The 24,483-nt window shown below is 46.2% G+C and overlaps 1 pseudogene; it reads right to left on the reverse strand.

The window, feature by feature from the left end:
* Positions 1–12,286: 12,286 nt before the first annotated feature.
* Positions 12,287–12,675, reverse strand: LOC146206504 (histone H3.3A-like; annotated as a pseudogene).
* Positions 12,676–24,483: the final 11,808 nt, after the last annotated feature.

Below are 24,483 nucleotides of genomic sequence, written 5' to 3' on the forward strand. Positions count from 1 at the left end.
AACCTTTCTCCGAGGACTTTGTGAGAATCGGCAACTGCACTCTGCGCTGGGCGAGCTACGGTTGGGCGCAAAGAACCTAATCGAGGAGCGCATTTTGGGAAGGCCTGTCTTGTAATGCTAGGAGGACGGAAACGTTCTCCTGAAGGAACAGAGGAACAAACGTACATTAATCCCCGATCGTCGTCTACTCGCAAATCCAGCGACAGATATGCAGCAGTATTGAGGGTGTCAACTCCATCTTAATGAGGGAGACTACTAAACCAACAATTATTCAGCTCCAGCACCTTTATACCAATGGCTGGCGGCGGTAGTTAGAAGTATCAATGTTCTGCTGTGCCTCGAGTAGTTCAGCAGGTTGCAGGCTCCGGCGCGAAAGGACTTCGAGGCCTCTTCTCAGGTTGAAGACAACGGTTTTACGTTTTAAATGTTTACAGGAAGAAAGAACGGATGCAGAGCGATGAGTCGTTGCAACAGAGTGAGAGTAGAGTGAGCGCCCGCGATACACCAGACACCGTCGTATATATCTTTAGCGAGTGCTTAGGTGTCCCCATAATCGAGGCCAAGACTCGTGCACACACAGTCTGGAAATTGTCACTCCTTGTCGCGCATTCGTTGCGGCGTTCCTGGTATTCAACGGGATGCCGTCGTATCATCCGCTCTAGGCGTCATCTGTAGACCCGGTTATAACAGTACTAATGCCCTGAGCTCATTACCCGAATTCTGCGCGTTCCTAGAGACCTTGAGGCGGACATGTTGTCGTGACGCTGGGGCTATGGCGACCCGGCCTTCACTTGGTAGCGTGCAGAGACTCGGGGTTGAAGAAGGACTGAATCTTCTAAGTTGGTGAAATATGTACAAGCAGGTTTACTGGCACTTTGAGAAAACGTATTTACAAGAATATTTACATGAAGAAGAAGGGTACATCAGCAAAATGACAAGCGTTAAGAGTTCATAGCGAGAAGCGACTGGATGAGCCGTTTACCCAGGGCCCAGAGCGACATTTCGTGCTCTGCAGCGTCCTTAAAACCCCCTATGTCCAGCCCCTCTCTGAAGATGCTGACCAACCAAATCCAGGGCACGCCCCTCAGGTATCGGCATCCAATCGAACACATCACTGCACTGATGGTCTGAAGCACTGACTGGTCCGGCATTCATTCGTTGGGCGTGATCACTTGTTGGCGGGAAAAGCTTGGGAACGGCGAGGAGAGGAGGTACATTTCTATTCTTCAGCAAAGAAACCACAGGCTGGTTCTGAAAAGGGGTTTTACTTCTCAGAAACCCGAGTGCACGTGGCGCCGCATAGGGCTCCCAACATTGTCCCTTTTCGACAATTGCAAATCTTTCCTGCATTCCCGGGAAATCACTTAATGGCCGTATGAGTCATGCTCCTTTCTTGTCCTGCACGTCAGCGGACATGTCACTCTGTCGTCTCCTTTGGATAGGAGGCATTCATCACTGGAGGATAGCACTTCTCGACTGGAAGGGTGAACAAAAGAAAGAAAGCACTTCCTGCTATTTCCCGCAGGGGGACGTTTCTTTGTGTTTTTCCAGACGTTCTCTTGACAGGGTCAATTTGGCATTTGCAGGTTGTCCACAAAGCAAAACATGCTTACAAAACAGGATTCCTGGAAACAGGCTCACTTAGAGCCATTGGACCATCACCACATATTCACAAAACTTATCCATGCCCACAGGCGAACAATAGAGCGCGCAATTGCGGATGCTTGGTCGTAACAGCCTCCTCCCCCGCCAGAAGAGTCTCGGAGGGCAGCAGTCCCAGCTGCTGCATGAAGAGACGACTTAATGGCCTGCACGTGAACGCTTGAAGCTCGCTGTTGCTTGTCGCGTTGTCTTGATTGTTGTAGGCCAAATTGCTCGAGCTGTCTGAAACTCAACCACATGTCGAAGCAAGCACTCGGCTCCCGTCTGAAGAGACCAGGTCAAAAGAAAACTGCCATTGTTGTTCGAGAAAAGCCCACTCTCAAGACGTTCAGGACCCACGTATTCCTAGAAAACCAAACGTGCTGCTTTACATAGTCACACATATACAAGCGCACGAAAAAAAAAAAAAAAAAAAAAACCTGATTATCAATTTGGATACATGGTGAGGAACATCTCGGACCGCTTAGAAAGAGCGGCTAAGCGCGTCCGCATTCCCATTTAACTTCCCCTTTTTGTATCTTATTTCAAAATTGTACTGCTGTAAAATCAAGCTCCACCTAAGAAGGCGACTGTTCTTCGATGTCGCAGTTTGCAGCCAAGCCAGGGGACAATGGTCCGTCTCTACGGTGAATTTGGCCCCTCCAAGATAGCACTGCAATTTTTGAATGGCCCATACAATGCAAGCGCATTCTTTCTCTGACGCGCAATAAGCCCTCTCTCTAGAACTCAGTTTTCTGCTCAAGTAGAGCACGGGGTGCTCATTACCGTCGTCATCTCTCTGGCAGAGAACAGCACCTAACCCTCGATCACTGGCATCACACTGGACCGTGAATTCTCGGCCATAGTCTGGAGCTCGCAATACCGGACGGCTAATCAGCACAGCCTTCAGGTTTACGAAGGAGGCTTCCTTTTGTTCGTCCCAGACTACATTTGTCGGTTCTGTCTTGCGGAGAGCGTCGGTCAGAGGGCTAGCCAAAGCTGAATAGTTAGGGATGTAGTGATTGTAGTACCCAGTCAGACCCAGGAATGCTCGAATTTCCGTCTTCGTGCTCGGCCGCGGGTAGTCTGCTACCGCAGAAATCTTAATCTCGCTGGGTTTCCTGAAACCTTGACCTACATTGTGACCCAAGTAGTCCACGGTCGCCCTTGCCAGGCAACATTTCTCGGCCTTTACGGTTAGTCCAGCTTGACGCAAAAGGCTCAGTACAGCTCTTAGATGTACCATATGGTCCGCCCATGAGTCGGAAAAAACCGCAATGTCATCTAAATAAGGCACTGCGAATGTTTCACACCCCTTTAAAACCCTATCCATGAGTCGGGAAAAACAAAATGGAGCATTTTTGAGCCCGAAACTCATCATTGTTGGCTGGTAGCTGCCCGTCGGAGTGACGAAAGCCGCGTATCTGCTGGCGCGTTCAGTGAGCGGTACTTGCCAGTATCCTCGAGTAAGGTCCAGCGTAGTCACATATGCCGCTCTACTGACCTGTTCTACTCTCTCCTCAATATTCGGAATAGGATACACTTGATCCCTGGTGAGAGAATTTAGCTTTCGGTAGTCTACCACAGGCCTAGGGTCTTTACCTGGAGCTTCTACTAAGATCATAGGCGAAGCATAATCGCTTTCCAAGGGTTTTATTACTCCCAATTCCAGCATGCGAGTTACTTCCCTATCCAGAATTTCTCTTTGCCTTGGAGAAAATCGGTAGCACCTTGATCGCACTGGCACGTCTGAAGTCAGCTCAATATCGTGCTCAGTCAAATCAGTTCTGCCTGGCCTGTCCACGAAGCAGGCCTCAAACTCTGTTATTATCTCGCCCAGATCGGACAGCTGGGATTTCTTTAGTTCTCCTCTCTGCTCTGTCTTTCTGAGAAGCTCCTGAGCGTTGCTTCCTTTTCCGCTGAGGCAAATCAAGTTATCCCCCATCTCCTCGGGAAGGTTTAACGTTAGATTTACCACGGCTTCCTTCTGCACATAAGGCTTCATAAGATTGCAATGATAAATGCGCACTGCTTTACGCCTATCGGGGATTTTCACTGCGTAGTTAGTGTCAGAAAGCTCTGCAACGACTTTAGCAGGTCCTTCCCACTGTACTTCGAGCTTATTCTTGGGATCATTGGCTTGCTCCATAGCTAAGTCCTCTCGGGTTCCACTTAAAAGTCTCGTGAGATTACTAGACACTGGCGGCAAGAGGTTACTTTCAAGAACGTCCTCATTCCGTGTCTTATCAAGCTCACTTTCATGTTGACTTATCTGAGATGCCTCGCTCTCAAAGTTTTCTGGCCCGCTATTTTCCGCATTTACCACTGTTTTAACTGCCGTTTCCTCCGCTGTTGATTTTTCTGAAATGAGCAGTGTAGCTAGTTCTCGCGCCTTTGAACGTGTTAAGGCCTGCACATCTCTGTCTCCGAAAATCAGAAGGCAAGCTTTGACCTTCTCGTAGTTGTCCGCGTCCTCCTTGTTTAGCCGCGCGACAACCTCCGCTGCCTCGCAGGGCAGAACCGTCAATAATCTCTGAGACCACGTGTCTCGCTGGAAGGACAGTTCTTCGCAAGTTCGCTCAAAGTTACCCAGATACAGACCGATATCCCCTGATATCACATATGGCTGCATGTACTTTGACATCTTGAAATCTGCCTCCTTGTTGAGAAGAGGTACCGCTAGCTGGGGACAATTGCCCGACCTCTTGCTCAACTCTACTTCTAATTTCCGGAGCTCAATTTCTAGCTCCCGCTTTTTTGCTTCTCTCTCAAGCTTCTCACGTTCGTGCTCCCTTTCCTCTTTTTCCCTCTCAAGTTCACGCTCCCTTTCCTCTTTTTCCCTCTGACGTTCGCGCTCCCTTTCCTCTTTTCCCTCTGACGTTCGCGCTCCCTTTCCTCTTTTTCCCTCTGACGTTCGCGCTCCCTTTCCTCTTTTTCCCTCTCAAGTTCACGCTCACGCCTCTTTTCCTCTTTTTCCCGCTCTTTCTGCTGTCTGAGCTGTTCCTCCTTTTTTTGGGCGATGAGGTTCCATGCTTCACTGAGCTCCTCATCATCGGCTCCCAAATCTGTGATTGCCTTTATAATCAAAGGTTTTCGTGCCAAACCACTTGTATCAATTCCCAATTCCTCACACAATTGCAACAGTTCCGGTTTCTGCAGCTTTTGTAGGTCCATGATCGCTCCGAGTGTCGGCTACTTCCAAAACAACTGTGCAAACTACCAAACCTAAAGGCGTTTCCACACTCTCTTTACCAGTTCTAAAATCTAACCCTGTTCTAGAACCTGGTCCACATCAGAAGAAAAGCCAAGCACTCACCCACACATGCGATCGATGTTCCGAGCTGCCCTCTTGTTGGCCGATTGTTGCGCCTGCTTGTTGCTTGAGATGCCACCTCCGATCACCAGATGTTGTGGCTTGTAGCTTCAGATCCACCTCCAATCACCAGATGTTGTGGCTTGTAGATTCAGATCCCAACGCTGGTCACCAGTCGTTGTGCTTGTAGATTCAGATCCCACCGCTGCCACCAGTGTTGGGGCTTTATCCCACCGCTGCCACCAGTTGTCGTGACGCTGGGGCTATGGCGACCCGGCCTTCACTTGGTAGCGTGCAGAGACTCGGGGTTGAAGAAGGACTGAATCTTCTAAGTTGGTGAAATATGTACAAGCAGGTTTACTGGCACTTTGAGAAAACGTATTTACAAGAATATTTACATGAAGAAGAAGGGTACATCAGCAAAATGACAAGCGTTAAGAGTTCATAGCGAGAAGCGACTGGATGAGCCGTTTACCCAGGGCCCAGAGCGACATTTCGTGCTCTGCAGCGTCCTTAAAACCCCCTATGTCCAGCCCCTCTCTGAAGATGCTGACCAACCAAATCCAGGGCACGCCCCTCAGGTATCGGCATCCAATCGAACACATCACTGCACTGATGGTCTGAAGCACTGACTGGTCCGGCATTCATTCGTTGGGCGTGATCACTTGTTGGCGGGAAAAGCTTGGGAACGGCGAGGAGAGGAGGTACATTTCTATTCTTCAGCAAAGAAACCACAGGCTGGTTCTGAAAAGGGGTTTTACTTCTCAGAAACCCGAGTGCACGTGGCGCCGCATAGGGCTCCCAACATTGTCCCTTTTCGACAATTGCAAATCTTTCCTGCATTCCCGGGAAATCACTTAATGGCCGTATGAGTCATGCTCCTTTCTTGTCCTGCACGTCAGCGGACATGTCACTCTGTCGTCTCCTTTGGATAGGAGGCATTCATCACTGGAGGATAGCACTTCTCGACTGGAAGGGTGAACAAAAGAAAGAAAGCACTTCCTGCTATTTCCCGCAGGGGGACGTTTCTTTGTGTTTTTCCAGACGTTCTCTTGACAGGGTCAATTTGGCATTTGCAGGTTGTCCACAAAGCATAACATGCTTACAAAACAGGATTCCTGGAAACAGGCTCACTTAGAGCCATTGGACCATCACCACATATTCACAAAACTTATCCATGCCCACAGGCGAACAATAGAGCGCGCAATTGCGGATGCTTGGTCGTAACAATGTCTAAAGTGTTAAAGATGCAGCTCAAGTACGACAGCGAAAAGACGTTCCCAGACGTCATCCTTATTATTATTATTATTATTATTATTATTATTATTATTATTATTATTATTATTATTATTATTATTATTATTATTATTATTATTATTATTATTATTATTATTATTATTAATTGCCATCATTACTATTATCATTGTCTATTCCTTACATACCTAGCTAGCTAATGTTTACGCATTAGCAATTTGTTTACAGGAAAGGAAAGGCGCATTATCTATCGCACTTTCTCTGTGTACACCTCTACAACACCGCACTAAGGTTCGCATACACAATCGTCGCTTCACAATGCGAAAGCATTAAGCGTTAACTGCATGAGGCGACACTTCGCGGCGACACGCGCACCGCGAGCGGTGGGCTGAGGGCCGCCAAAGCATTGCGGCTCATCTTGTCGCTCAGGTTGTTGGTTTTCACAAAATTTCGCCCGTCACCCAGAAGCAGTTCGCAAGGCAGGCAATCGCAGAATGCTTTGAGGTGCTCAACTTCCGTTCTGGCTTTTATTTTGCGAGCGAAGTTTGTTTTCCTAGACCGGTTTGAGCGAAGAACCTGCAGACAATCGCTTCATCCGATTTGAGCATATACATGAGCGCATCGAGACAGTTCAGTAAAAGCTTGGTATAAGGTAATAAAGGAAAAGATAGGAAAGGAGAAAGTCACTTCTTAAAGTCTGCATCGCAGTGTTTGGCGCAACACTGCGCCGTGTCCCTCAGAAACTCCGCCGTGTCCCTCAGAAACTCGATCAGTTAAAAGAATTTTCATCAGTGGTTTTATCGTGCTTCGTGCTGTTTAGTGTTCGAAACGGGATACAACTACATTCCCCTTGACTGAACGACGAGGCGGCGGTAACGGAGAAACGCGCCGCACTGTCGCCGAGTCCAATCGCTTCCTTCGGGGAGCACCAGCAACAACGACAGGCGATGACATCGTCATCGCGCGACGCATCGCATGCGGTTACCGCGTTATATGGCTATGACCTGTCAGCAAAGTTTGTCGGCACGAAAACGTTGCCCCAAATGGATGAATGTAAAAAACGTTTAATGATATTGGGTAGTATATTAATGATTGTGTAATATGTAGTAGGTTGACAAATTGTAATTAGATAATTAAATCGATTTAATGAATTGAATGTTCCGTTCGAAGCGGCGTCTTCTGAGAATGTGGTGGTGAAAAAGAGTGTGTAATAGTGTGTAAAAAGACTACTTGATGCGTAAAATATACTGTGGTTAGATTGAAAACAAAATTTGTAAATTATTTATGTAATTAATAAGCAACCCATTAATGTATCTGTCCAGGTCATGTACACACAATCGCGTGTACGATAAATAGCTATATGCAATTTAGTTCAATTAGTTCATAAATAACTGAGTTGATTCGATTCTCAATCGTGCGACATTGACGTTACACGACCACGTTGCATGGCAGTCAAGTTGCATGAGTACGTGAAATGACAATAGCAGTATCACGTGACAGTCAAGTTGCATGGAAATATCACGTGTCTATGCGACTATCAGGCGCTAAGGTTACTTGACAGCAAAATTTCACGAGAATGTCACGCGTGGCTATGAGAACGCCAGGAAATCTCACACTTGCAGGGGCCCTGGAACAAACGCGCGCCAAGGAACGCAAATTTCTACTGTGCGACAAGAGCCCTGGCCTTATTATAGCAAAAGCTATACAAGGGAAACGCTATGTACCGTGTGCAGCAGCGACACTCAAGCTTCCGCATTTTTCCAGTGCACATTCTACAGTGGTCTCGGAAGTTCCTGCGTCAACTTTTTGCGTCCACGGTTTGGCTCCAGCAACATAGCCTAATATTAATTGATAGCCTAACAATAATAATTAAAAAAAGACGACACGGGCAGCATTGGAAAGTTTCAGGACGACTCGTCGCTCTTCCAAGTGAACACGGAGTTTGTGGTCCGCAGCGGCTGCGCATCTCTTCATGCGTCTCTCGAATGAGGGTCCCTACCCGCGATACACCAACGCCACCTGTACCTGTGCACCTTTAGCGAACAGCGGCGGGTGTCGTCAACAACGTGAAAGCTCAACGACATTGCAGCAGCGGATCAACCAGCGGTTGTTGTAAGTAGCAACAGCAGCCCAAACGCTGCGCGCGAGATCAACCACTTCCAGCTTGCACGACTGCCACAATGTGATGCGCGGCGCTGGGCACTCAAAATGACACCGCGGGATTTTTCAACGTTCGGCAAATCGCACTGGATATGACCGTCGGATATATATAGTTGGAGCGAGCAGAGGAAACGCTTTATAAGGGTCACACTCTGCAGCGAGGACTGTATAGTCGCCAATTATAATCGCGATGTTCGCGCTGGATATTTCGCGGCTCTCCAGCTGTTTCAAGATTTCAAGTGCATATCCCCTTCAGTTATTCGCTACTGTAAGTGGCGCCAGTTGCTAAATGTCCAGGAAAGCTGGGCATGAGCGTGTCTTTTGAACAATCGATAAGTACTGCTATGCGTCGATCAAGCTCGTGACAGAACGAAGTCAAACCATAGGCGGATATGGTAACAGGTTTCTATCTATATTAAAAATTTTAAGTGGGGTATGAAATACCACAGTAAAAGGGGGAAAAAAAAAAACTAAGGAAGCCGAAGAATATGACTAAGAGTAGCAGCTAAAAGAAAATAAAACAAACTAAGGAAACCTGCGGATGGAATTAAGAACAAGAAGAAATGAAAACCTTAAATGCAGTAAAGATGCAAGCACTCAATTGAAAAAACAAAAAAAAAAAGAGCTGCCATTTTCACTAATTTTTCCGAATCGCACGAACCAATATCCAGGTAGAACGAGAGGAAGAAGGTGGCTTACACGGTATAAAAGAGCACTGAACAAGAGTAAAGAGCGGGGGGGGGGGGGGGGGGGAAGCCTCAGTTCGCAGGTCGAGCCAACGTTTCGACAAGTAGACTTGTCTTCGCCTGGGCCCAGACGAAGACAAGTCCACTTGTCGAAACGTTGGCTCGACTTGAGAGCTGAGGCTTCACCCTCTCTCCCTACGAACCAATATCGTGAGTTCCTCATTTGCACCACATGGTATACGTCAAACACGCCACGTACGAAGGCAAGCTATTTGCCATTTCTCACATTATTTGCAAACTGCATTTTCTTGTCATGCCACGAGAAGAAAGAAAAAATAAACCGGATTTTTTTAGCAGTTCAAGTCTGAGTCGCGTCTATACCATCGCTCTCATTGGCCATGTAGTGGCTTGGGCTATATACGTTCGGAAGTCCTGCTTGCATCGGGGGACTGCCCGCGTAAAAATGGAGCTTAGTTGACTGGCTCTCGGAGTCTGTCATTCAGATACATGAGAAACGAACAAACACCCTTGTCAAGCAACCCGTCAAATTACAGCATGATGACTGATGGAAGCCGAATTTGACTACTCTTAGAGTATCAACCGTTATACTCGTAAGAACGTGCTAAGACTAGTTAACTGTGGGTGTGTTAAGATAAGAGCATAGAGTCCCTTACACTAACTAGAGGGAAAGCTGAGGGCGCTGCACTTCAGCCACCATGGGCGCGCTAAGAATCATGGGCCGGTGTGCTACTTGTTGCGGGACAGTCGGTTTTTCTCGGTTGCATGGAGTGGTATTACTATGATGTTTTTTTTCCATCATCATCATCATCATCTCGAGGTGCGTACATAGACCGCAAAAGCCATAGTAGCGAAGGCGCTAAAGCAGACGTCAAGGTCAATGTACAACTGGTCGCGCAACTTGGAAGAAAACGCGTGCAGCTGCCTACTGCCAGCGGCATCAACTCGATGATGAGGGCTCCTGCGAACTGTGAGGCAAATTACTAGCGCACAGAAAATAAGATCTGCCAGAACTCCAGAGAACTAGAAAGTAAACATAATATTCTCACTCAGGAATGAATGCAGTTTTTGTTTCTTGCGTAAGAAAAAACGTGTCACATTTTTAATAATATTTTAACTTGTTTCTAACGGCCTCTCTCGGCCACTTATTATCCGCTGCGTAGTTGCCCAAAGCTCAGACATGGCGGCTTTTTTCATCCGCGGGATGGGTGCGTCATCGGCCCCGGTTCAACGTTCATCGTTGCGCGCTGCGTACAGAGTGGGTTATCTGTGACAAACAGTCAGTATTTTATTATGCTGGTTGTGGTAGAGCTTTACAGCAAGGCGAAGACTGTGTGTGCTCGATGAGAAACTGATTGCCGCTGCATGTGCGCATTTCCGGACGATGGGACAATGCTGCGTCACAGCTCGGCGGTTCGGCTCGGCCTCCCAGGCATGTCGCAAAAGTGGTGGCTTCATTGTTTTACGGATACACGTCTGCATGAGCGGCGTATCGCTGCATGTTTTAATTGAACGGTGAAGGTGAGATTTTATTGCCCCCAAGATGCGTGTCGCATTGCTCAAAGCCTTCCGTTCCGCTCCCTTTGCTGCGTGTTTTGCTTACTGCGTCGTATTACCGCACCAACGTTCGCTGAACGTGCTTTAGCTGTTATTACAGTGATGTTCCTATTGTCAATGGGATCTTTCTCATGAACATGTTAAATGCTTAAGTTGTAAATTTGTAACCTCACATTGACTCCTCTCAGTGGCAAATGAAGCGCCAGTAAAATAATGGAATCATGAACAGGGCGAGATTTATTGGAGAAAAGCTATATCGTAGATATTTTGACTTCTCAGCCGCATTAACTTCTAAATACTAGTAATCCCAATTTGAATTGCTTACCTAAGCTCTTACAGGTTGGCGTTCTAGCGCTAGCGTTAGTTATTCCGTTCGTTTGTTTTTGTTGTTCTTTGACACTGATATGTACTTTGTTAGCAAGATTTTTTACCCTTTTATAATCTCACCGCGTCTCGTTAGGAGACCTACGCTGAGGTCATTTTGTTATCACGAGGATTTCATGAAGACCGTGACGAATGAGCGGTGGTCGCTTTCCTACACTAAAGATTTCATTGTCGTGAATCGTCCATGTAAGTAATCGTGAATTAATAAAGCCTGGCTTTCTATGCAGCACAGCTTCACTCATTTATGCCCTTAGTGAAATGCCTCAAGCCATGTGATTCTATCCATGTGCTTGCCGAAGCCCCAGAATGCGTTTACATGACGCGCGACGAAAGACTAGGCTAACGACCACGGAGGCAGAACGATGCTATGATAAGGTGGTTAAAGATGCCGTAACATTTCAGTTAACGTAAAACTTGACTGTAGAAATCCATGTCAAGTTGGCTGAACAGTTACGGTGTCCATTTTTCTGCCTTATCTGAGCATCGTTCTGCCTCCGTCGTCGTTGGCCTTGTTTTTCGTTTACAAGTAAAAAGACGATCAAATTCCCCGCCAAAATCACGTCCCTGTGACGTCACAAGCAACGTCACGTGTTTGTTGTGCCTCACAGTTCGCAGGGGGCGCTGGGAAACTAAAGCCTCGCTCAGAGTCGACACGCAGGCTTCTATGGGAGTTACGCTACCATTTGTTCTTCTACCATGCAGACGTCGCCAATAAAAGGTTTCTGTCTTCCGAATCACCACTAAAAACTTCCTTATGTAATTGCACAACCATAAATATTTTCATAACATTTTTTTTATTTCCAAGTTTGCCTATTAAGTACGAAATATTGGTATTTGTGCTGCTGAAAACTAAGCCAATTGGAGAAAGAGCCATCGCTTATATTGGATAAATCTCACACTGGCATGCTGTTTCTCTCTATTTTTGCAATTTACAGTCACAATATTCAATCTTAGGACATTATTTATGGTAGAACAACGTTTATCTTTGCATTAGTATTGGCCAAAAGTTGTAGTTCTGCACTCGGCAGCTCTCCGGCCCATGATGCTTTGAGCGCCCATGGTGGCTGAACTGGCCGTCTGGAAACTCCATGTAAACTCCCATAGACGGCAGCACAGCTTTCCCTCTAGGTAAGAGTAAAAAACTCTATGGATAAGAGAGGCAAGCGGGGGGGGGGGGGGGGGGGAAGCACAATGAAAATGATGTAGAGCAGGGACAGCGAGCGGGACGAAGAGAGAGGAGTGCGTGTGTGTCCCTGAAGTGGTGGTGGTGCGTCTAGGCTCGTTCTCCACGGATCCGTCTGACCAGCTGGATGTCCGTTGGCATAATGGTCACCCGTTTGGCATGGATAGCACACATCTTCAAACAGTCCCACCAAGTATGCCTCACTAGCTTCTTGTAGGGCGCCAATGGAGGCGCTCTGGAAGCGGAGGTCTGTTTTCAAGTCCTGGGCGATTTCACGCACAAGGCTTGCGGATGAGCAACTCTGTTGACTTCTGGTAGCGACGAATTTCACGCAAGGCCACGGTACCATGTCGGTAACGGTGTGGCTTCTTAACTCCGCCCGTCGAAGGGGCGCTCTTGCGGGCAGCCTTTGTGGCCGGCTGCTTACGTGGGGCCTTGCCACCGGTAGACTTACGAGCGGTCTGCTTGGTACGGGTCATTGCTGATCGGGAGAAATTTCGTCCCCTTAACCGGAATGCGCCTTGAAATTATCCAAGCTGTGCAAGCAACTCGAAATTCAGTCAAGCAGCAGCGTTCAAGGACAAGCTACTCGATGACTCGGATGACAAAAACCACACCACTACAGTGAACCCTGTCTGGTAAACTAGGTCAAATTGTCACTACGGTAATTGAGGTCCGATGACAATTTTTTTGTTTCCCATGAAATGTTAATTGTGGTGGGGAAATGTGAATGAATGAACCTTATTCCTACAAGATACACCGTAGATTTCGCGGAACGAAATTCTGTATCACTAGGGGTGGAAAACACCGTTTCTTAATCATATTTAATTTCTAAATTATGACAAAATTAACACATATTTTTGAACGCTATTTTCCTTAATATGCACTTATAAGCAAGACGTATTACAGCATGATAGTTTTGGTGGAATTATATATTTATCTATGGCAACGGCACGAACCATCCGAGATGGCGAGTATTCGAGAGAACTATCGAGACAGTTATCTAGCCCAGAAAAAATGCGAGTCAGCACAAAACGAACCCGCTGTCTACCTAATCAATGGCGGGTTCGCTTTGTGTTGTCTCGCGTTTTCTCTCGCGACAATAATACTCGCGATCTGGGATCATCCGTGCCGCTGTGATAAAGAAATACTATATAAATTCGACCAAAACTATCATGCTGCAAAGCGTTTTGCTTACGATAATGCATAAGTCCACACTGGGAAAATACAATTCAAAGTATATTATCGTTAATTTTCGTAATAACCCAGAAACGAAACAATATAATTAAGAACTCGATTTAATACTCTTGCACCTCACGATAAAAAAAAAAAAAATTACAGGGTAGAAAAAAAGTTATACCATCACTACTTTTTCTTATGAAATTGCAAGAAATAGCGACTGTATTCAATTTTAAGCTATCATAAACCCTACCAACAAGCAAGAAACGACTTTATAAGCACTTATAAGGCTTTGGATATTGCGTGATAAAATGTAACTACATTTAGCAAATACTCAATCGAATATCTCACCCCTACTCCTAAGCAATTCAATAGAAAAACAACGTCGGTTACGCTTTATATTTGTTTTTATATCTCTAGTCTATTGTCAAGTCTAGTGTCTGATATTTATCAAGTACTGAGACTGCTTCGGGGAGATTTCAGCAAACATCGAAGATGTTTTTTAATTCGAACCAAAGTTGTCGATTTTTTGTTTTTAATTTTGGCCGATTTCGAAGTAATGTGTATAAAGAAAGGGCAAATCTAGAGCTGCAAAGTTCACATGGACTAAACAACGAGGTTTCCATAATAGAGAAAAACTTTCAGAGGCAATACCTCATTGCGTCGCTTCAGAATGTAGGGTGGAACATTGAAAATGTTCAAGACAAGCGCTCAGTTTTATATTTTTTATAATTTTATACAATATTATGCAACACTCTTTAGTCCCTAATATTTCTGAAGTACTAAATATTGCTGAGCGAAATTTTAATAAAACTCGATTTTTTAAAAAACTGGAATCAAAGTTGGGCCTTTCTTTTTCGAATTTTCGCAGATTTTGATGCGTTGTGGACAAATATTGTAGGCGTATAGAGCTCCAAATTTTGTCTCAAATGAAGAACATAACCTACATAATACAAAGAAAAAGCTTTAATAAGACCTTAATGCATCGCGGCAGAATTCAGGGTTGAAAATTGACTTCTTTGCAGCGCGTCGCTCCCGGAGCAACGTTTGCGATTTTTTTACAACTTCTGAAACAAAAAGTGATTTAACAGGTTTTCTAAAATTAAAGGTTTCATATATTTATTAGGGAAAAATTATTCGCGACAAATTTTCAGTGCGCAAGCAGCAAGGCTCCATACATGCGACTTTTTGAAATGGCAAAAATAGCGCTTTTTTCCTCTAGTGATATATGATTCTTTTTTCGAGAAAACTACGGAGTACCTTGCAGAACTAAGGTTCATAATTTTGTGGTGAGACATTTGCCCGTCACATATAAAAATTTCATTGAAAACAAAAATGGACATGGGACCTCGATTACCGTTATCTGAGCGTGCCTTCTTCCAGCTTAAAGCGAAGAGCATTAACTCGTTACATTGCCCGTCCGACTGTTATGACACTTACGGGAAAAAAAAATAACAAAACAGCCGTGCGGTCGTGGCTGAGTTGGCATAACGAAAACAAATAGTGGTGGCTCATTATATTTGGCATTCTGCTACTCATCCGAGGTCGCGGGATCAAATCCCAGTCGCGCATCGGGATTGCTGTGCGATGTCAGCACACGTGAAATAAGTCATTCAAAATTAACCCAAAGCGCCTATTGGTAGTTAACCATCGCAATTTGCAATTTCTTTATAGGGAACATTTACAATATCATCATCATCCTCCTCAGCCTGACTATACCCACTGCAGGGCGAAGGCCTCTCCCATATTCCTCCAATTAACCCGGTCTTGTGCTAGCTGCATCCACTTGACACCTGCGAAATTCTTAACCTCATCCGCCCATCTAACTTTCTACCGCCCCCTGCTACGCTTTCCTTCCCTTAGAATCCAGTTTGTTGCCCTAAGCGACCAACGGTTATCCTTTCTCCGCGCTATATGTCCTGCCCATGCCCATTTCTTCTTCTTGATCTCCACTAGAATGTCGGTAACTTGAGTTTTTCTCTGACCCGCTCGGTAGGCTTCCTATCTCTTAATGTTACTCCTACCATTTTTCGTTCCGTAGCCCTCTGGATTGTCCTCAACTTAAGTAGAACTCTCTTGCTTAGCCTCCACGTTTCAGCCCCATAGGTGAGTACAGGTAAGATGCAACTGTTGTATACGTTCCTCTTGAGCGATACTGGTAAGCTGCTAGTCATAACCTGCCAGTGCTTGCCAAATGTACTTCATCCTAGAAGGTAATTTTACAGTAATCTGATCAAAATTTTACTATTTACTTTTCGAATTTTTTTCCTTGTTATTTCCTTTTCATGGTCCGGATACGCGGTTACTACCTGTCCTAAGTAGACATAATAGCCTACTACTTCCAGTGCTTCGCTACCTAACGTAAACTGCTGTTCCTTCCCTAGGCTATTGAACATACCTTAGTCTTCTCATACTGATTTTCAAGCCTACCTTTCTACTTTTCCTGTCTAGGTCACCAATCATTATTTGCAGTTCATCCCCCGAGTTGCTTAGCAAGGCAATAGCATCAGCAAATCGCAGATTACTGAGCTATTCTCCATCTACCCATATTCCTAACTGCTCCCATTCCAAGTCTCTGAATACTTCTTCTAAGCAAGCTGTGAATAGTACTGGGGAGATCGTGTCTCCTTGCCTAACAACTTTCTTTATAGGAATTTTGGCTCATGTACGGACATGAAAAACAACACCGCGCCGTTCCTGGCGCTGCTTCAAGCATGACTGCGACAGCGTGCTCGCCCGTATTGGATGCAAACGGCCCAATGCTAGTTCATTCTTGTTCGGTGTGGGCTCCTGTGTTCGAAAAAATGGCATAGCATAATAAAGAAATTTGGCGCTAACATAGCAGGCATGGCATACTACAGAGTAGTGAAGAGCGTTATTAATGGACGCAAGGACGACAACGCAATCAAGAACGCAATACTGTGCCACACTCGCAGGAAAGCCGGCTTCGGAATTCACACATATACCACACACGGAGTATAATTATGCTCTTTTACATATCGAGAAGCAGCGAATTCGCAATCTGCCCTAGAGTAACGATTAATGCCAGATTTCGCCCACTTATGTACATCGCGCTCGCGAAATGAGCTATACTGGCACACTCCGCCTTAAAATGGTGGATTTCTCGGAAATCTCCAGACCAGAGGGCTTGCTTTAAAGAGTTGAACACTTGTCAAGTACTCACAGGTGATAATTGAACCTTCTGAACTTTCTTCACCCACAGAATTTGTGCAAGGGTGGCCGGGAGACGTGACCAGCGTTGTTTTTATCATCTTGCACATGCAGTTCTGTTCCAATTGAATTACTTGTCTTCCTCTTTCTTCCACTTGTGCAGCTCTAAATAATGAGTAAATATACGACACATTGAAGTGCCAGGTTAGACGCGAGCAATTCAAAGTTATGCGCAAAGTTTTCAGCAGCTGGGAACTGTATTCTGAGAGTCCCTGCATTGACGGCGGTCGCATACTTCGGTTACAAGCTACAAACGGCGAAAATCACTCCCGAAATGAGAAGTAAAAACCTCCCAAGCCCAAAAGCCCAAAATTCCAACCAAAGTTCCGCACACGCGGCCGACATAGTGTGCTTCAGAGGGAGAAGAAGATGGTTTACGGGGTATGAAGGAGCACTGAACACAAGTAAAGGGGGTACGCCTCATTTCGCAGGTCGAGACAACGTTTCAACAAGTGGACATGTCTTCGTCTGGGCCACTTGTCCACTTGCCGAAACTTTGGCTCGACCTGCGAACTGAGGCGTCCCCCCTTTACCCTTTTTCAGTGCTCCTTCATACAATATTTGGGCAAATTATTTTTTCATTCTGACAACTCGGAGCGGAGGAGCCGAGCTGTGTGACTAGCGACTGGCGCGCTCTTGCCGGGCACAGCGCCCCGCCCTGACACGGGTTTCTCAATCTTCCGGACAGCATGCACGAAGCGGCTCAGTGGCCGAGACTGCCATGCGATAGTTTAACCTGCACGCGACACGGACCCTAGAACAGCGGAGTAGACGGCACAAGCACAAGCATCCACCAAACAACGCCCAAACGGCACCGATACTTCCCACAGACTGTGCGGCGAGCCTGCCCCCTGGGACAGCGCGGAGGGACAGCGCGGAGGATCCGCCTCCGGCAGATCTAGTACCATCTCCCTCGCTGGAACACTGGGAAGCTGTTCTCGCCAGCCGGAACCCAGACGCCCAGTCCCGGGCCTCGGCAAGAGCGCAAGAGGTCGCTGACAGACTTAAACTGCTTAAAGGAGTATAGGCACGTACATTTTCTGTTCCGATATTTTTGCTTTAATCGATCCACAGTGATCCAAGACAGAGGGACTGCGACCTAAAAAGCCCCAGCACAGATCAATTAAGTTATTATCAGTACAATTATCAGTGCCAGTTTCGGTTTCGCTCTCTCCGGACACGAGCGCGCGATATACAGGAACACTAAAAGATACCAGAGCGCCCCGCCCCCTACTGGCAAGGTTGGTGATCGCGTAAACACAAAATCTGATGACGCATTCGGGTCGCGTTTTTCGTCTGCTTGCTGTCGCACGTGCAAGAAAATATCGTCGTCGAGCAGCGCTTCAGCGTAGCATAATTAGTACTGCGACGTTGTTTCGCCCAATCATCATCATCATCATCATCAGCCTGATTATACCCACTGCAGGGCGAAGGCCTCTCCCATATTTCTCCACTTAACCCGGTCCTGTGCTAGCTGCATCCACTTTACCCCTGCGAACTTCTTAATCTCATCCGCCCACCTAACTTTCTGCCGCCCCCTGCTACGCTTTCCTTCCCTTGGAATCCAATTTGTTACTCTCAGTGACCATCGGTTATCCTCTCTTCGCACTACATGTCCTGCCCATGTCCATTTCTTCTTCTTAATTTCCACTAGAATGTCGGTAACTTGAGTTATTTCTCTGACCCACTCTGCACGCTTTCTATCTCTTAATGTTACCCCTACCATTTTTCGTTCCATAGCCCTCTGGGTTGTCCTCAACTTAAGTAGGACTCTCTTGGTTAGCCTCCACGTTTCAGCCCCACAAGTGAGTACAGGCAAGATGCAACTGTTGTATACTTTCCTCTTGAGCGATACCGGTAAGCTGCTAGTCATAATCTGCGAGTGCTTGCCAAATGCGCTCCATCCCAATCTTATTCTTCTTGTTACTTCCTTTTCATGGTCCGGATCTGCGGGTACTACCTGTCCTAAGCAGACATATTCGCCTACTACTTCCAGTATTTCGCTACCTAATGTAAACTGTTGTTCCTTCCCGAGGCTGTTGAACATTACCTTAGTCTTCTGCATATTGATTTTCAAGCCTACCTTTCTACTTTTTCTGTCTAGGTCATCAATCATTATTTGCAGTTCATCCCCCGAGTTGCTTAGCAAGGCAATGTCATCAGCAAATCGCAGATTACTGAGGTATTCTCCATCTACCCTTATCCCTAACTAGCGTGGATGTTACTAACATTGCCGGGCACTTTAATCCCGACCCGCTCGCCTGCGACTGAAGCGACGAAGCAGGAATCAGCAGCAGCCACGAAAGCTTGGTGGGTTGACGCGCAGGAAATGTCAACTGGTACGAATGTTGAAAAAAGGAACCGTGAAGATGCTGCTTTATCAGTCCAGATGGCCAGCGCTGTGAGCCAAGCTGACGCGATCAGCCACCGTATAGTGCCTAGAATATTCTAGGCACAATAGCCACCGTAACCCGTAAGCTCTCCTGATGGCTCCCGTGCTCACGCCTGTCCCCGCGCCGATTGGTCCCAACGAGGCAGGCCTGCGTGCTGCCGTCCAAGCATGTGACGCCATCTGGCGCAGTCAATGCAATCTGGGTGCGTAAAGCCGTGGCCACCGCGTTCGGATACAGGAACACTACGGCTCCCAAGTCATAGCTGCCTCATAGCACCCGCTATCGGTAATCTATAGCTATCGCGGATTGCTGTTAATTCGCTTACATAACTATTTGTACAAAGGACTATCAGTCACGATTAAATTGCGAGGATTATTCGGCCAATAAGGAGGTCCTGGTAGAAATTAGTGATACAAGCGAACTTTTTTTTTTCCTACAGCTGGCTGCCCGGTGCGGCGCATCTGATGTCTACTAGCTCCGCTGCTGAAGGCGTCGCGCAAAGCAAGAAAATATTTTACGAGATGGGCTTGCCAGTAAAGCGGCGCTAAACCCCGACGTTTATTACAGCATTAGCCCATTCCGAAGCGCCTTTCGCTGGCGCTTCGATGTGAAACCAGCTAGGGCTAGCGACGTCTAGGGTAGGCGGGGAGCGGCGCAGTATGTTCCCAGCGCGCCATCCAGAGGCACCGTTGCCGTAAGCCCTGCACTTGTGCAGGCATGCTGTTGGGGCCTGAGTTTAGCAGGCAGTCTCCATACGTACACCGGTGAGGTAATTGTAACATGCACCAACGAAGAAGCCATCGAGTAAAGCCAGCAGAAGCGTAGTTCTTTCTCAGGGAACGGCCGGAAGCGGCGGCGGTGCTGTTCGAGTCCGGCCATGCGTGGGAATTCCGCAACAGGCACACGACCATTGACTATTGTCTAATGTCGCAGGAAATTTATAGCAAGGTCACAAAAATGGAAATAGACGAAGAAGGGGAGTGTAGTCTGGGAAGTGATCATAAACGTATTAGTCTGCAGATGGGGCCCTTGATGAAAAGAGAAATGGAACTTAGACAAAACGTAAACGCAAAATTAAACGACGATCAAATAGCGCAGATAGCAGCAGACATAGAGGAAGCAATAGAGAAAAGCCCCATGGAAGACTGGGATTATGAACAGGTAGAACTACTCATAAGGAGTAAAATTCAGGAGGTTAAAGTAGCAAACCGCTGGAATGGAAAGAGGAAGCCACGGAGCTGGTGGAATAAGGAAATCAGGGAAGCTATTGAACAACAACGGGCTGCTTCAAGGGAACACCGAATGGCAAAGAAAGCACAGGCTTCTCAGGAGGAAATCGACCAAATATGGGAATCATATCGACAAAAGAAACTTCAAGTGCAGGCCCTCGTCCAAAGTAAAATAAGACAGTCCGCCGATCGCTGGATGGCTGATATACACGATGCCTCTAGAGGCGGAGCAAGAAAATTCTGGAACCATATAAGCTGGCTAGGGAAGAAGAATCAAAGAAAGCAAGATCGGATTCAAGATAACGAGGGAAATTGTTTAAAGGGAGACAACGCAGTGAACTACATTACATCAGTTATAGCCGAGTCATTTAAGAGCGACGATAGGGTAATCTCCGCAAATCAGGAAGCAAAACAAGGTAGCAGAATACAAAGCACCTTAGAACTGACCAATCTAAACTGGAAAAAGGCAGAAAAAAATATTCCTAAAAACACATCTACAGGAATAGATGGAATTCCGATCAAGCTGATTAATGAACTCGGTCCAAAAAGTAAGGAAACGTTGTTAAAAGCTTTGGAAACAGTCATAACGAATAAGCAAATTCCGGACAGCTGGCGGCAGAGTAAAATGAATTTGATTTATAAAGGGAAAGGAGAAAGGATACACATAAAATCCTACAGGCCGATTACCATAACATCTGTAAGGTACAGGTTAGCCATGCAGGCGGTGAAATTAAAGGTGCAAGCATGGGTTGAAAGTAACAAGATACTCGGAGAACTTCAGAACGGCTTTAGAAATGGTAGGCGCTTAGATGATAGCCTGTTCGTGCTTACCCAATGCATCGAAATATCTAGAGTGGAAAATAGACCTTTGTATTTGGCCTTCCTGGACATAAACGGGGCGTACGACAACGTAAGCAGGGAACTCCTGTGGAACATATTAAAAGAAGAAGGTATCGGTTATGAGATAATAGAGTTCTTACAGGAAATATACCGGGATAACAAAGTAGAAATTACGTGGGAAGGGATAAGAAGTACGGAGGATGTCAAAGTATGCAAAGGATTAAGACAAGGCTGTCCTCTATCACCAGTGCTGTTCATGCTTTATATGATAAACCTGGAACGGAGGATACAAGACAGTAACCTAGGTTTTAACCTGTGATATAGATTAGGTGGAAAGGCGGTAGAGCAGCGCCTCCCCGGTTTGATGTATGCAGACGATATTGTGCTGCTAGCTGAGAGTCTGGAAGAATTGCAAACTCTAGTTAAGTATTGCGGAGACGAAGGGGACGCTCTAGGCTTCAGTTTCAGCGCAGTTAAGTCGGGTCTGATGATTTTCAACGGCTCAACTGATCAGGGTGTTAAAATACAAGGCCTTGAAATACCTAGAGTAGCAGAATATAAATATTTGGGGGTATGGGTAAACGAAGGATTGGCATATATTGGAAAGCATGGGCAATCACTTAAGGCCAAAGGGCGAAGGAATGCCGGGATAATGAAGCATAAGGCATTGTGGGGATACAATAGGTAAGAGGTATTGAGGGGTATTTGGAAAGGAATTATGGTGCCCGGACTTACTTTCGGAAATGCGGTTTTGTGCCTAAAATCAGAGGTACAGTGGACATTAGAAACAAATCAGAGATCCGTTGGACGATTAGCACTAGGTGCCCACGGCAAAACTACAAATGAGGCGGTACAGGGAGATATGGGCTGGGCATCTTTCGAAGTACGGGAAGCTCAGAGTAAAATATTATATGAGGAACGCCTGAGGAAATTGGACAGTAACAGATGGACAGCTAAGGTATTTAAATACCTGTACCTAAAAAGCGTTCACTCACCATGGAGGAAAAGAACTAGGAAACTAACTAGTAAGTATGCTAGTAACAAGGACGGAGAAATAAAGAGCATTAAGCAACAGGTGAAAAAAACAGAAGGTAAAAATTGGATAAATTCGATGAAAAAAAAACAGAGTGTGGAATTATACCAAAAGTGGAAAATGCAGATCAGGAAGGAAGATTTCTTTGATAACTCAAGAGGCAGTGCCCTACTTTTTGAAGCTAAATCAGGGTGCCTTAGAACACGCAGCTACAAAAAGGAGTTTAACAATGGAGATGACGCATGTGCTGTATGTGGAAACTCCAGTGAAACAATTGACCATATTATACTCGAATGCAATGATATCCATCCGGAAGTTGATGCAGGCGCAATCACTGTTCCTGAAGCTCTGGGGTTTAGAGATAACAGTGGCCGGGTGAATAAACCGGCGGTGGAAACTAGCAAAAAACGGCTGGAAGATTGGTGGCTTAAAAGCAGAGAAGTGACATAATGTTAGTAATGTAGGAGCAAAATTTAATAAATAGAATGATGGTTTAGTTAACCATTCTAAATCAATAATTAAGATAAATGGAGAAAAATGAGCATGATAGCTACTGCTACCACCCCGCTTCAAAGGGGACGCTCCTATATTCCATCCATTCCATCCATTCCATCCATCCATCCATCCATGCGTCGTCACTGCTCTTTGCTTTGCTACAGTGGCTTTGCCGACTCCACGTTGTTGTTGTTGTTGAAAACCTTTATTTCCACCGAGAAGAAGGTCCGTTTCGGACTCCCCGGCACGCAGGCCTGATGGAGCCTTACTCAGGAGCCTCACAGTTGTTTGATTACGTCATGTTGTTTACTTATGCACACGTTTTCGTCACAGAGATGTCGATGCCATTTGGTTTTGAAAAACGGAGTACTTTCCTGGCTTGTTTTTAAAATCAAATTAAAATAACTTCGCGGAAACGTGCGAGGTTGGGATTGCTTGGGGATCATCTCTGTATAACCAGGAAAGCAATCGTATTCCTTCCGGCGCTTCAAAAAATGGTGGAGCAGCTGAATGCAACCCAAGACAAAAACAATCGCTGACAAATAAAGTTTTTCTCTCTCTTTCTCTCCCACTGACACCAAACAAAAATTTAGTCAAGAGTTTTCTCGACACTCGCGTTGCTCCCAAGAGGTCAGAGCAATTTGCTACCGCACAAAGCCGCCGATTTGCGGGAGCACCCCGTGGAGAGCTAACCACTTCAGAAATGGGAGGATATTTTTGCACATCGTGAACGCGCAATCACGTGACACAAAAGTGACGTGGAGCTACTACGTCATTACTGCGTGTCCTGTCGACATTTTTTTTTTCTACTTGGGCAGTGAGAAAAGCGCTTGGCCGTCGGAGCGCGACTTCGAGCTGGCAGAGGAAGAGCATCTAGCAGTCCGCACTTAACAGCACGCACGCTTTCTTCTGTATTTTTTTTCCTATTAGTGGGGAGAGATTGAAAGGAGGGGCGGGTAGGGGCGGGCAGGCTAGCCAACGTAGACAGCATGGTTTCAAACGAGTGACGGCTTGGAGCTGCCCTCGGTAAAGCAGTATGCACGCTTGCTTCCTTTCTTCTTTTTCCCTAGCTGTGATGTATGGGCTGGTTTGGCTTGAGAGGCAGCGAAGTGAGTGCTGAAGATTTTCTGTGTCGTTTACTTGGCTCAATCAGCCGCTTTTGCACCTTAAAAGTTACGCCTCAATTATGTACATACAACAATATATATATATATATACGGATACCTTTACGTATCCGGAAACTAAGTAACATCTTGTATAATTTCACAGCTTAATTCCAAACATCTACGTTTAAGCGGAAGATGCTGTAAAGCTATTTGCTTTTTGCCACTAAAAAACTGCATGTGTGTGGGCGCGCGCGTGTGCAAATAACTCATGCGCAGGTACTCAATATATTTGAGGCCCCGCATAAGGTCAGTACTCTTGCACGCTCTCATTGTAGTGAGGAAGCAAACTCACAATCCCTGCAGCGCGCTGTGAAGAAGCAGACTCGCGACTTGAAGTCCCTGCAACGCTTCGAATACCAGCTCTAACCCCGCCAGACCACCGGAAGAAAGAGAACGAAAGCAAAAGACTGCGAACGCACAAAATCTGCGCTCACTCATTCCCCCGGGGGAGGAAAATTGTTTACTGCTTGGAGCCATGGGGGAGGGGAGAAGACTGTGTTGGAGGAGGAGCCATGGCGTGGACAAAACTAACTGCCGCGAGGGCTTTACAGAAGAAAAATACAGAAGAAAGCGTGCGTGCTGTTAAGTGCGGACGGCTAGATGCTCTCCCTCCGTCAGCTCGAAGTCGCGCTCCGACGGTCAAGCGCTTCTGCCCCAGTAGAATAAAAAAAAAAAAAAAAAAAAAAAACCGTCGACAGGACAAGCAGAAGTGACGTAGTAG

The sequence above is a fragment of the Amblyomma maculatum genome, chromosome 1, assembly GCF_055883805.1.
Source record: "Amblyomma maculatum isolate TAMU_Amacu chromosome 1, ASM5588380v1, whole genome shotgun sequence".
In the NCBI taxonomy this organism is placed as follows: domain Eukaryota; kingdom Metazoa; phylum Arthropoda; class Arachnida; order Ixodida; family Ixodidae; genus Amblyomma; species Amblyomma maculatum.